At 49.1% G+C, this 10436-nt stretch overlaps 19 non-coding genes and 2 pseudogenes across 19 annotated transcripts; all 21 read left to right on the forward strand.

Moving 5' to 3' along the window:
* Positions 1 to 2570: 2570 nt before the first annotated feature.
* On the forward strand, positions 2571 to 2689 carry LOC116018343. The gene has a single exon (XR_004098364.1). It is a non-coding gene; the product is annotated as a 5S ribosomal RNA (ribosomal RNA).
* Positions 2690 to 3000: 311 nt separating this feature from the next.
* On the forward strand, positions 3001 to 3118 carry LOC116018503. The gene has a single exon (XR_004098517.1). It is a non-coding gene; the product is annotated as a 5S ribosomal RNA (ribosomal RNA).
* A 129-nt stretch (positions 3119 to 3247) lies between these two features.
* LOC116018494 lies at positions 3248 to 3365 on the forward strand. The gene has a single exon (XR_004098508.1). It is a non-coding gene; the product is annotated as a 5S ribosomal RNA (ribosomal RNA).
* A 311-nt stretch (positions 3366 to 3676) lies between these two features.
* LOC116017979 lies at positions 3677 to 3796 on the forward strand (annotated as a pseudogene).
* Positions 3797 to 4240: 444 nt separating this feature from the next.
* On the forward strand, positions 4241 to 4359 carry LOC116018155. Its single transcript, XR_004098183.1, has one exon. It is a non-coding gene; the product is annotated as a 5S ribosomal RNA (ribosomal RNA).
* A 137-nt stretch (positions 4360 to 4496) lies between these two features.
* LOC116017955 lies at positions 4497 to 4615 on the forward strand. Its single transcript, XR_004098025.1, has one exon. It is a non-coding gene; the product is annotated as a 5S ribosomal RNA (ribosomal RNA).
* A 263-nt stretch (positions 4616 to 4878) lies between these two features.
* On the forward strand, positions 4879 to 4997 carry LOC116018435. Its single transcript, XR_004098451.1, has one exon. It is a non-coding gene; the product is annotated as a 5S ribosomal RNA (ribosomal RNA).
* Positions 4998 to 5134: 137 nt separating this feature from the next.
* On the forward strand, positions 5135 to 5253 carry LOC116018257. The gene has a single exon (XR_004098281.1). It is a non-coding gene; the product is annotated as a 5S ribosomal RNA (ribosomal RNA).
* Positions 5254 to 5390: 137 nt separating this feature from the next.
* Positions 5391 to 5509, forward strand: LOC116018258. Its single transcript, XR_004098282.1, has one exon. It is a non-coding gene; the product is annotated as a 5S ribosomal RNA (ribosomal RNA).
* A 128-nt stretch (positions 5510 to 5637) lies between these two features.
* LOC116018265 lies at positions 5638 to 5756 on the forward strand. Its single transcript, XR_004098289.1, has one exon. It is a non-coding gene; the product is annotated as a 5S ribosomal RNA (ribosomal RNA).
* Positions 5757 to 6075: 319 nt separating this feature from the next.
* On the forward strand, positions 6076 to 6194 carry LOC116018212. Its single transcript, XR_004098238.1, has one exon. It is a non-coding gene; the product is annotated as a 5S ribosomal RNA (ribosomal RNA).
* A 137-nt stretch (positions 6195 to 6331) lies between these two features.
* LOC116017946 lies at positions 6332 to 6446 on the forward strand. Its single transcript, XR_004098016.1, has one exon. It is a non-coding gene; the product is annotated as a 5S ribosomal RNA (ribosomal RNA).
* Positions 6447 to 6587: 141 nt separating this feature from the next.
* Positions 6588 to 6701, forward strand: LOC116017986 (annotated as a pseudogene).
* A 615-nt stretch (positions 6702 to 7316) lies between these two features.
* LOC116018436 lies at positions 7317 to 7435 on the forward strand. Its single transcript, XR_004098452.1, has one exon. It is a non-coding gene; the product is annotated as a 5S ribosomal RNA (ribosomal RNA).
* A 129-nt stretch (positions 7436 to 7564) lies between these two features.
* On the forward strand, positions 7565 to 7682 carry LOC116018416. The gene has a single exon (XR_004098433.1). It is a non-coding gene; the product is annotated as a 5S ribosomal RNA (ribosomal RNA).
* A 728-nt stretch (positions 7683 to 8410) lies between these two features.
* Positions 8411 to 8525, forward strand: LOC116017952. Its single transcript, XR_004098022.1, has one exon. It is a non-coding gene; the product is annotated as a 5S ribosomal RNA (ribosomal RNA).
* A 141-nt stretch (positions 8526 to 8666) lies between these two features.
* On the forward strand, positions 8667 to 8784 carry LOC116018357. The gene has a single exon (XR_004098378.1). It is a non-coding gene; the product is annotated as a 5S ribosomal RNA (ribosomal RNA).
* A 137-nt stretch (positions 8785 to 8921) lies between these two features.
* Positions 8922 to 9040, forward strand: LOC116018420. Its single transcript, XR_004098437.1, has one exon. It is a non-coding gene; the product is annotated as a 5S ribosomal RNA (ribosomal RNA).
* A 221-nt stretch (positions 9041 to 9261) lies between these two features.
* Positions 9262 to 9380, forward strand: LOC116018453. The gene has a single exon (XR_004098468.1). It is a non-coding gene; the product is annotated as a 5S ribosomal RNA (ribosomal RNA).
* Positions 9381 to 9517: 137 nt separating this feature from the next.
* Positions 9518 to 9636, forward strand: LOC116018241. The gene has a single exon (XR_004098266.1). It is a non-coding gene; the product is annotated as a 5S ribosomal RNA (ribosomal RNA).
* Positions 9637 to 9772: 136 nt separating this feature from the next.
* On the forward strand, positions 9773 to 9890 carry LOC116018452. The gene has a single exon (XR_004098467.1). It is a non-coding gene; the product is annotated as a 5S ribosomal RNA (ribosomal RNA).
* Positions 9891 to 10436: the final 546 nt, after the last annotated feature.

The following is a 10436-nucleotide window of genomic DNA, read 5'->3' on the forward strand; positions in this document are numbered from 1 at the left end:
TCAGAACTCCGAAGCTAAGCGTGCTTGGGCGAGAGTAGTACTAGGATTGGTGACCCCCTGGGAAGTCCTCGTGTTGCATCCCCCACCCTCTTTTTAAATTTTTCTTTTAAACCGCTAGACCGCTCGCTAAGGGTACTATCTTTTTAAACCGCTAAGTGATATAAGTTGCGCGGAGAGAGAGGGTCAAGAACATTTTGCGCGCAGTAGATGACGGATGCGATCATACGAGCACTAATGCACCGGATCCCATCAAAACTCCGAAGTCAAGCTAATTTTTCTTTTAAACTGCTGGACCGCTCGCTAAAGGTACTATCCTTTTAATCCGCTAAACCGCTAAGCGAGGGAAGTTGCGCGGAGAGAGAGGGGCAAGTACATTTTGCGCGCAGTAGATGACGGATGCGATCATACGAGCACTAATGCACCGGATCCCATCAAAACTCCGAAGTCAAGCTAATTTTTCTTTTAAACTGCTGGACCGCTCGCTAAAGGTACTATCCTTTTAATCCGCTAAACCGCTAAGCGAGGGAAGTTGCGCGGAGAGAGAGGGGCAAGTACATTTTGCGCGCAGTAGATGACGGATGCGATCATACGAGCACTAATGCACCGGATCCCATCAAAACTCCGAAGTCAAGCTAATTTTTCTTTTAAACTGCTGGACCGCTCGCTAAAGGTACTATCCTTTTAATCCGCTAAACCGCTAAGCGAGGGAAGTTGCGCGGAGAGAGAGGGGCAAGTACATTTTGCGCGCAGTAGATGACGGATGCGATCATACGAGCACTAATGCACCGGATCCCATCAAAACTCCGAAGTCAAGCTAATTTTTCTTTTAAACTGCTGGACCGCTCGCTAAAGGTACTATCCTTTTAATCCGCTAAACCGCTAAGCGAGGGAAGTTGCGCGGAGAGAGAGGGGCAAGTACATTTTGCGCGCAGTAGATGACGGATGCGATCATACGAGCACTAATGCACCGGATCCCATCAAAACTCCGAAGTCAAGCTAATTTTTCTTTTAAACTGCTGGACCGCTCGCTAAAGGTACTATCCTTTTAATCCGCTAAACCGCTAAGCGAGGGAAGTTGCGCGGAGAGAGAGGGGCAAGTACATTTTGCGCGCAGTAGATGACGGATGCGATCATACGAGCACTAATGCACCGGATCCCATCAAAACTCCGAAGTCAAGCTAATTTTTCTTTTAAACTGCTGGACCGCTCGCTAAAGGTACTATCCTTTTAATCCGCTAAACCGCTAAGCGAGGGAAGTTGCGCGGAGAGAGAGGGGCAAGTACATTTTGCGCGCAGTAGATGACGGATGCGATCATACGAGCACTAATGCACCGGATCCCATCAAAACTCCGAAGTCAAGCTAATTTTTCTTTTAAACTGCTGGACCGCTCGCTAAAGGTACTATCCTTTTAATCCGCTAAACCGCTAAGCGAGGGAAGTTGCGCGGAGAGAGAGGGGCAAGTACATTTTGCGCGCAGTAGATGACGGATGCGATCATACGAGCACTAATGCACCGGATCCCATCAAAACTCCGAAGTCAAGCTAATTTTTCTTTTAAACTGCTGGACCGCTCGCTAAAGGTACTATCCTTTTAATCCGCTAAACCGCTAAGCGAGGGAAGTTGCGCGGAGAGAGAGGGGCAAGTACATTTTGCGCGCAGTAGATGACGGATGCGATCATACGAGCACTAATGCACCGGATCCCATCAAAACTCCGAAGTCAAGCTAATTTTTCTTTTAAACTGCTGGACCGCTCGCTAAAGGTACTATCCTTTTAATCCGCTAAACCGCTAAGCGAGGGAAGTTGCGCGGAGAGAGAGGGGCAAGTACATTTTGCGCGCAGTAGATGACGGATGCGATCATACGAGCACTAATGCACCGGATCCCATCAAAACTCCGAAGTCAAGCTAATTTTTCTTTTAAACTGCTGGACCGCTCGCTAAGGCTACTATCTTTTTAAACCGCTAAGTGATATAAGTTGCGCGGAGAGAGAGGGTCAAGTACATTTTGCGCGCAGTACATGACGGATGCAATCATACGAGCACTAATGCACCGGATCCCATCAGAACTCCGAAGTCAAGTTAATTTTTCTTTTAAACCGCTGGACCGCTCGCTAAGGATACTATCCTTTTAAACCGTTAAACCGCTAAGCGAGAGAAGTTGCGCGGAGAGGGAGGGTCAAGGACATTTTGCGCGCAGTAGATGACGGATGCGATCATCCCAGCACTAATGCACCGGATCCCAGCAGAACTCCGAAGTCAAGTTAATTTTTCTTTTAAACCGCTAGACCGCTCGCTAAGGATACTATCCTTTTAAACCGTTAAACCGCTAAGCGAGAGAAGTTGCGCGGAGAGAGAGGGTCAAGTACATTTTGCGCGCAGTACATGACGGACGCAATCATACCAGCACTAATGCACCGGATCCCATCAGAACTCCGAAGTCAAGCTAATTTTTCTTTTAAACCGCATGACCGCTCGCTAAGGATACTATCCTTTTAAACCGCTAAACCGCTAAGCGAGAGAAGTTTCGCGGAGAGCGAGGGTCAAGTACATATTGCGCGCAGTATATGACGGATGCGATTATACCAGCACTAATGCACCGGATCCCATCAGAACTCCGAAGTTAGGCGTGCTTGGGCGAGTGTAGTACTAGGATGGGTGACCTCCTGGCAAGTCCTCGTGTTGCATCCCCCACCCTCTTTTTAATTTTTCTGTTAAACCGCTGGACCGCTCGCTAAGGGTACTATCCTTTTAAACCGCTAAGCGAGAGAAGTTGCGCAGAGATAGAGGGTCAAGTACATTTTGCGCTTAGTACATGACGGATGCGATCATACCAGCACTAATGCACCGGATCCCATCAGAACTCCGAAGTCAAGCTAATTTTTCTTTTAAACCGCTGGACCGCTCGCTAAGGATACTATCCTTTTAAACCGCTAAACCGCTAAGCGAGAGAAGTTGCGCGGAGAGAGAGGGTTAAACCGATTTTGCGCGCAGTACATGACGGATGCGATCATACCAGCACTAATGCACCGGATCCCATCAGAATTCCGAAGTGAAGCGTTCTTGGGCTAGAGTAGTACTAGAATGGTGACCCCCTGGGAAGTCCTCGTGTTGCATCCCCCACCCTCTTTTTAATTTTTCTTTTAAACCGCTGGACCGCTCGCTAAGGGTACTATCTTTTTAAACCGCTAAGTGAGAAAAGTTGCGCGGAGAGAGAGGGTCAAGTACATTTTGCGCGCAGTACATGACGGATGCGATCATACCAGCACTAATGCATCGGATCCCATCAGAACTCCGAAGTGAAGCGTTCTTGGGCTAGAGTAGTACTAGGATGGTGACCCCCCGGGAAGTCCTCGTGTTGCATCCCCCACCCCCTTTTTAATTTTTCTTTTAAACCGCTGGACCGCTCGCTAAGGATACTATCTTTTTAAACCGCTAAGTGATATAAGTTGCGCGGAGAGAGAGGGTCAAGTACATTTTGCGCGCAGTACATGACGGTTGCAATCATACCAGCACTAATGCACCAGATCCCATCAGAACTCCGAAGTCAAGCTAATTTTTCTTTTAAACCGTTGGACAGCTCGCTAAGGATACTATCCTTTTAAACCGCTAAACCGCTAAGCGAGAGAAGTTGCGCGGAGAGAGAGGGTCAAGTACATTTTGCGCGCAGTATATGACGGATGTGAGCATACCAGCACAAATGCACCGGATCCCATCAGAACTCCGAAGTAATGCGTGCTTGGGCGAGAGTAGTACTAGGATGGGTTTCCCCCTGGGAAGTCCTCGTGACCGCTAAACCGCTAAGCGAGGGAAGTTGCGCGGAGAGAGAAGGTCAAGTAAATTTTGCGCGCAGTACATGACGGATGCGATCATACCAGCACTAATGCACCGGATCCCATCAGAACTCCGAAGTTAAGCGCGACTAATGCACCGGATCCCATCAGAACTCCGAAGTTAAGCGCGTTTGGGCGAGAATAGTCCATCAGAACTCCGAAGTTAAGCGCGTTTGGGCGAGAATAGTACTAGGATGGGCCGAAGTTAAGCGCGTTTGGGCGAGAATAGTACTAGGATGGGTGACCCCCTAGGAAGTCCTCGTGTTACATCCCCCACCCTCTTTTTAATTTTTTTTTAAACTGCTGGACCGCTCGCTAAGGGTACTATCCTTTTAAACCGCTAAACCGCTAAGCGAGAGAAGTTGCGCGGAGAGAGAGGGTCAAGTACATTTTGCGCGCAGTACATGACGGATGCGATCATACCAGCACTAATGCACCGGATCCCATCAGAACTCCGAAGTTAAGCGTGCTTGGGCGAGAGTAGTACTAGGATGGGTGACCCCCTGGGAAGTCCTCGTGTTGCATCCCCCACCCTTTTTTTAATTTTTCTTTTAAACCGCTGGACCGCTCGCTAAGGGTACTATCCTTTTAAACCGCTAAACCGCTAAGCGAGAGAAGTTGCGCGGAGAGAGAGGGTCAAGTACATTTTGCGCGCAGTACATGACGGATTCGATCGTACCACCACTAATGCACCGGATCCCATCAGAACTCCGAAGGTAAGCGTGCTTTGGCGAGAGTAGTACTAGGATGGGTGACCCCCTGAGAAGTCCTCATGTTGCATCCCCCACCCTTTTTTCAATTTTTCTTTTAAACCGCTTGACCGCTCGCTAAGGGTACAATCCTTTTAAACCGCTAAACCGCTAAGCGAGAGAAGTTGCGCGGAGAGAGAGGGTCAAGAACATTTTGCGCGGAGAAGTTGCGCGGAGAGAGAGGGTCAAGAACATTTTGCGCGCAGTACATGACGGATGCCATCATACCAAGAACATTTTGCGCGCAGTACATGACGGATGCCATCATACTAGCACTAATTTGCGCGCAGTACATGACGGATGCCATCATACTAGCACTAAAGCACCGGATCCCATCAGAACTCCGAAGTTAGGCGTGCTTGGGCGAGTGTAGTACTAGGATGGGTGACCTCCTGGCAAGTCCTCGTGTTGCATCCCCCACCCTCTTTTTAATTTTTCTTTTAAACCGCTGAACCGCTCGCTTAGGGTACTATCCTTTTAATCCGCTAAACAGCTAAGCGAGAGAAGTTGCGCGGAGAGAGAAGGTCATGTACATTTTGCGCGCAGTACATGACGGATGCGATCATACCAGCACTAATGCACCGGATCCCATCAGAACTCCGAAGCTAAGCGTGCTTGGGCGAGAGTAGTACTAGGATGAGTGACCCCTTGGGAAGTCCTCGTGTTGCATCCCCCACCCTCTTTTTAATTTTTCTTTTAAACCGCTGGACCGCTCGCTAAGGGTACTATCCTTTTAAACCGCTAAACCGCTAAGCGAGAGAAGTTGCGCGGAGAGAGAGGGTCAAGTACATTTTGCACGCAGTACATGACGGATGCGATCATACCAGCACTAATGCACCGGATCCCATCAGAACTCCGAAGCTAAGCGTGCTTGGGCGAGAGTAGTACTAGGATGAGTGACCCCTTGGGAAGTCCTCGTGTTGCATCCCCTACCCTTTTTTAATTTTACTTTTAAATCGCTGGACCGCTCGCTAAAGGTACTATCCTTTTAAACTGCTAAGCGAGAGAACTTGCGCGGAGAGAGAGGGTCAAGTACATTTTGCGCGCAGTACATGACGGATGCAATCATACCAGCACTAATGCACCGGATCCCATCAGAACTCCGAAGTCAAGCGCGCTTGGGCGAGGATAGTACTAGGATGGGCGACCCCCTGGGAAGTCCTCGTGTTGCATCCCCCACCCTCTTTTTAATTTTTCTTTTAAACCGCTGGACCGCTCGCTAAGGATACTATCCTTTTAAACCGCTAAACCGCTAAGCGAGAGAACTTGCGCGGAGAGAGAGGGTCAAGTACATTTTGCGCGCAGTACATGACGGATGCAATCATACCAGCACTAATGCACCGGATCCCATCAGAACTCCGAAGTCAAGCTAATTTTTCTTTTAAACCGCTGGACCGCTCGCTAAGGATACCATCCTTTTAAACCACTAAACCGCTAAGCGAGAGAAGTTGCGCGGAGAGAGAGGGTCAAGTACATTTTGCACGCAGTACATGACGGATGCGATCATACCAGCACAAATGCACCGGATCCCATCAGAACTCCGAAGTTAAGCGTGCTTGGGCGAGAGTAGTACTAGGATGGGTGACCCCCTGGGAAGTCCTCGTGTTGCATCCCCCACCCTCTTTTTAATCTTTCTTTTAAACCGCTGGACCGCTCGCTAAGGGTACTATCCTTTTAAACCGCTAAACCGCTAAGCGAGAGAAGTTGCGCGGAGAGAGAGGGTCAAGTACATTTTGCGCGCAGTACGTGACGGATGCGATCATACCAGCACTAATGCACCGGATCCCATCAGAACTCCGAAGTTAAGCGTGCTTGGGCGAGAGTAGTACTAGGATGGGTGACCCCCTGGGAACCGGATCCCATCAGAACTCCGAAGTCAAGCTAATTTTTCTTTGAAACTGCTGGACCGCTCGCTAAGGATACTATCCTTTTAAACCGCTAAACCGCTAAGCGAGAGAAGTTGCGCGGAGAGAGAGGGTCAAGTACATTTTGCGCGCAGTACATAACGGATACAATCATACCAGCACTAAGGCACCGGATCCCATCAGAACTCCGAAGTCAAGCGCGCTTGGGCGAGGATAGTACGAGGATGGGCGACCCCCTGGGAAGTCCTCGTGACCGCTAAACCGCTAAGCGAGGGAAGTTGCGCGGAGAGAGAGCGTCAAGTACATTTTGCGCGCAGTACATAACGGATACAATCATACCAGCACTAAGGCACCGGATCCCATCAGAACTCCGAAGTCAAGCGAATTTTTCTTTTAAACTGCTGGACCGCTCGCTAAGGATACTATCCTTTTAAACCGCTAAACCGCTAAGCGAGAGAAGTTGCGCGGAGAGAGAGGGTCAAGTACATTTTGCGCGCAGTACATAACGGATACAATCATACCAGCACTAATGCACCGGATCCCATCAGAACTCCGAAGTCAAGCTAATTTTTCTTTTAAACCGCTGAACTGCTCGCTAAGGATACTATCCTTTTAAACCGCTAAACCGCTAAGCGAGAGAAGTTGCGCGGAGAGAGAGGGTCAAGTACATTTTGCGCGCAGTACATGACGGATGCGATCATACCAGCACTAATGCACCGGATCCCATCAGAACTCCGAAGTCAAGCTAATTTTTCTTTTAAACCGCTGAACTGCTCGCTAAGGATACTATCCTTTTAAACCGCTAAACCGCTAAGCGAGAGAAGTTGCGCGGAGAGAGAGGGTCAAGTACATTTTGCGCGCAGTACATGACGGATGCCATCATAGCAGCACAAATGCACCGGATCCCATCAGAACTCCGAAGCTAAGCGTGCTTGGGCGAGAGTAGTACTAGGATTGGTGACCCCCTGGGAAGTCCTCGTGTTGCATCCCCCACCCTCTTTTTAATTTTTCTTTTAAACCGCTGGACCGCTCGCTAAGGCTACTATCTTTTTAAACCGCTAAGTGAGATAAGTTGCACGGAGAGAGAGGGTCAAGTACATTTTGCGCGCAGTACATGACGGATGCGATCATACCAGCACTAATGCACCGGATCCCATCAGAACTCCGAAGTGAAGCGTTCTTGGGCTAGAGTAGTACTAGGATGGTGACCCCCTGGGAAGTCCTCGTGTTGCATCCCCCACCCTTTTTTTAATTTTTCTTTTAAACCGCTGGACCGCTCGCTAAGGGTACTATCTTTTTAAACCGCTAAGTGAGATAAGTTGCACGGAGAGAGAGGGTCAAGTACATTTTGCGCGCAGTACATGACGGATGCAATCATACCAGCACTAATTCACCGGATCCCATCAGAACTCCGAAGTCAAGCTAATTTTTCTTTTAAACTGCTGGACCGCTCGCTAAGGATACTATTCTTTTAAACCGCTAAACCGCTAAGCGAGAGAAGTTGCGCGGAGAGAGAGGGTCAAGTACATTTTGCGCGCAATATATGACAGATGTAATCATACCAGCACAAATGCACCGGATCCCATCAGAACTCCGAAGTAATGGGTGACCCCCTGGGAAATCCTCGTGTTGCATCCCCCACCCTCTTTTTAATTTTTCTTTTAAACCGCTAAACCGCTAAGCGAGAGAAGTTGCGCGGAGAGAGAGGGTCAAGTACATTTTGCGCGCAATATATGACAGATGTAATCATACCAGCACAAATGCACCGGATCCCATCAGAACTCCGAAGTAATGGGTGACCCCCTGGGAAATCCTCGTGTTGCATCTCCCACCCTCTTTTTAATTTTTCTTTTAAACCGCTGGACCGCTCGCTAAGGCTACTATCTTTTTAAACCGCTAAGTGAGATAAGTTGCGCGGAGAGAGGGAGAGAGAGGGTCAAGTACATTTTGCGCGCAGTACGTGACGGATGCGATCATACCAGCACTAATGCACCGGATCCCATCAGAACTCCGAAGTTAAGCGTGCTTGGGCGAGAGTAGTACTAGGATGGGTGACCCCCTGGGAAGCGGATCCCATCAGAACTCCGAAGTCAAGCTAATTTTTCTTTTCAACCGCTGGACCGCTCGCTAAGGATACTATCCTTTTAAACCGCTAAACCGCTAAGCGAGAGAAGTTGCGCGGAGAGAGAGGGTCAAGTACATATTGCGCGCAGTACATGACGGATGCGATCATACCAGCACTAATGCACCGGATCCATCAGAACTCCGGAGGTAAGCGTGCTTGGGCGAGAGTAGTACTAGGATGGGTGACCCCCTGGGAAGTCCTCGTGTTGCATCCCCCACCCTCTTTTTAATTTTTCTTTTAAACCGCTGGACCGCTCGCTAAGGGTACTATCCTTTTAAACCGCTAAACCGCTAAGCGAGAGAAGTTGCGCGGAGAGAGAGGGTCAAGTACATTTTGCGCGCAGTACATGACGGATGCTCTCGTACCAGCACTAATGCACCGGATCCCATCAGAACTCCGGAGGTAAGCGTGCTTGGGCGAGAGTAGTACTAGGATGGGTGACCCCCTGGGAAGTCTTCGTGTTGCATCCCCCACCCTTTTTTCAATTTTTCTTTTAAACCGCTTGACCGCTCGCTAAGTTTTTTCAATTTTTCTTTTAAACCGCTTGACCGCTCGCTAAGGTTTTTCAATTTTTCTTTTAAACCGCTTGACCGCTCGCTAAGGTTACTATCCTTTTAAACCGCTAAACCGCTAAGCGAGAGAACTTGCGCGGAGAGAGAGGGTCAAGAACATTTTGCGCGCAGTACATGACGGATGCCATCATACTAGCACTAATGCACCGGATCCCATCAGAACTCCGAAGTTAGGCGTGCTTGGGCGAGTGTAGTACTAGGATGGGTGACCTCCTGGCAAGTCCTCGTGTTGCATCCCCCACCCTCTTTTTAATTTTTCTTTTAAACTGCTGGACCGCTCGCTAAGGGTACTATCCTTTTAATCCGCTAAACCGCTAAGCGAGAGAAGTTGCGCGGAGAGAAAAGGTCAAGTACATTTTGCGCGCAGTACATGACGGATGCGATCATACCAGCACTAATGCACCGGATCCCATCAGAACTCCGAAGCTAAGCGTGCTTGGGCGAGAGTAGTACTAGGATGGGAGACCCCTTGGGAAGTCTTCGTGTTGCATCCCCCACCCTTTTTAAATTTTACTTTTAAACCGCTAGACCGCTCGCTAAGGGTACTATCCTTTTAAACCGCTAAACCGCTAAGCGAGATAAGTTGCGCGGAGAGAGAGGGTCAAGTACATTTTGCGCGCAGTACATGACGGATGCGATCATACCAGCACTAATGCACCGGATCCCATCAGAACTCCGAAGTGAAGCGTTCTTGGGCTAGAGTAGTACTAGGATGGTTACCCCCTGGGAAGTCCTCGTGTTGCATCCCCCACCCTCTTTTTAATTTTTTCTTTTAAACCGCTGGACCGCTCGCTAAGGGTACTATCTTTTTAAACCGCTAAGTGAGATAAGTTGCGCGGAGAGAGAGGGTCAAGTACATTTTGCGCGCAGTACATGACGGATGCGATCATACCAGCACTAATGCACCGGATCCCATCAGAACTCCGAAGCCAAGCTAATTTTTCTTTTAAACCGCTGGACCGCTCGCTAAGGGTACTATCTTTTTAACCCGCTAAGTGAGATAAGTTGCGCGGAGAGAGAGGGTCAAGTACATTTTGCGCGCCGTACATGACGGATGCGATCATACCAGCACTAATGCACCGGATCCCATCAGAACTCCGAAGTCAAGCTAATTTTTCTTTTAAACCGCTGGACCGCTCGCTAAGGATACCATCCTTTTAAACCGCTAAACCGCTAAGCGAGAGAAGTTACGCAGAGAGAGAGGGTCAAGTACATTTTGCACGCAGTACATGACGGATGCGATCATACCAGCACAAATGCACCGGATCCCATCAGAACTCCGAAGTAAAGCGTG

This window comes from Ipomoea triloba, chromosome 4, assembly GCF_003576645.1.
Source record: "Ipomoea triloba cultivar NCNSP0323 chromosome 4, ASM357664v1".
Taxonomy (NCBI): domain Eukaryota; kingdom Viridiplantae; phylum Streptophyta; class Magnoliopsida; order Solanales; family Convolvulaceae; genus Ipomoea; species Ipomoea triloba.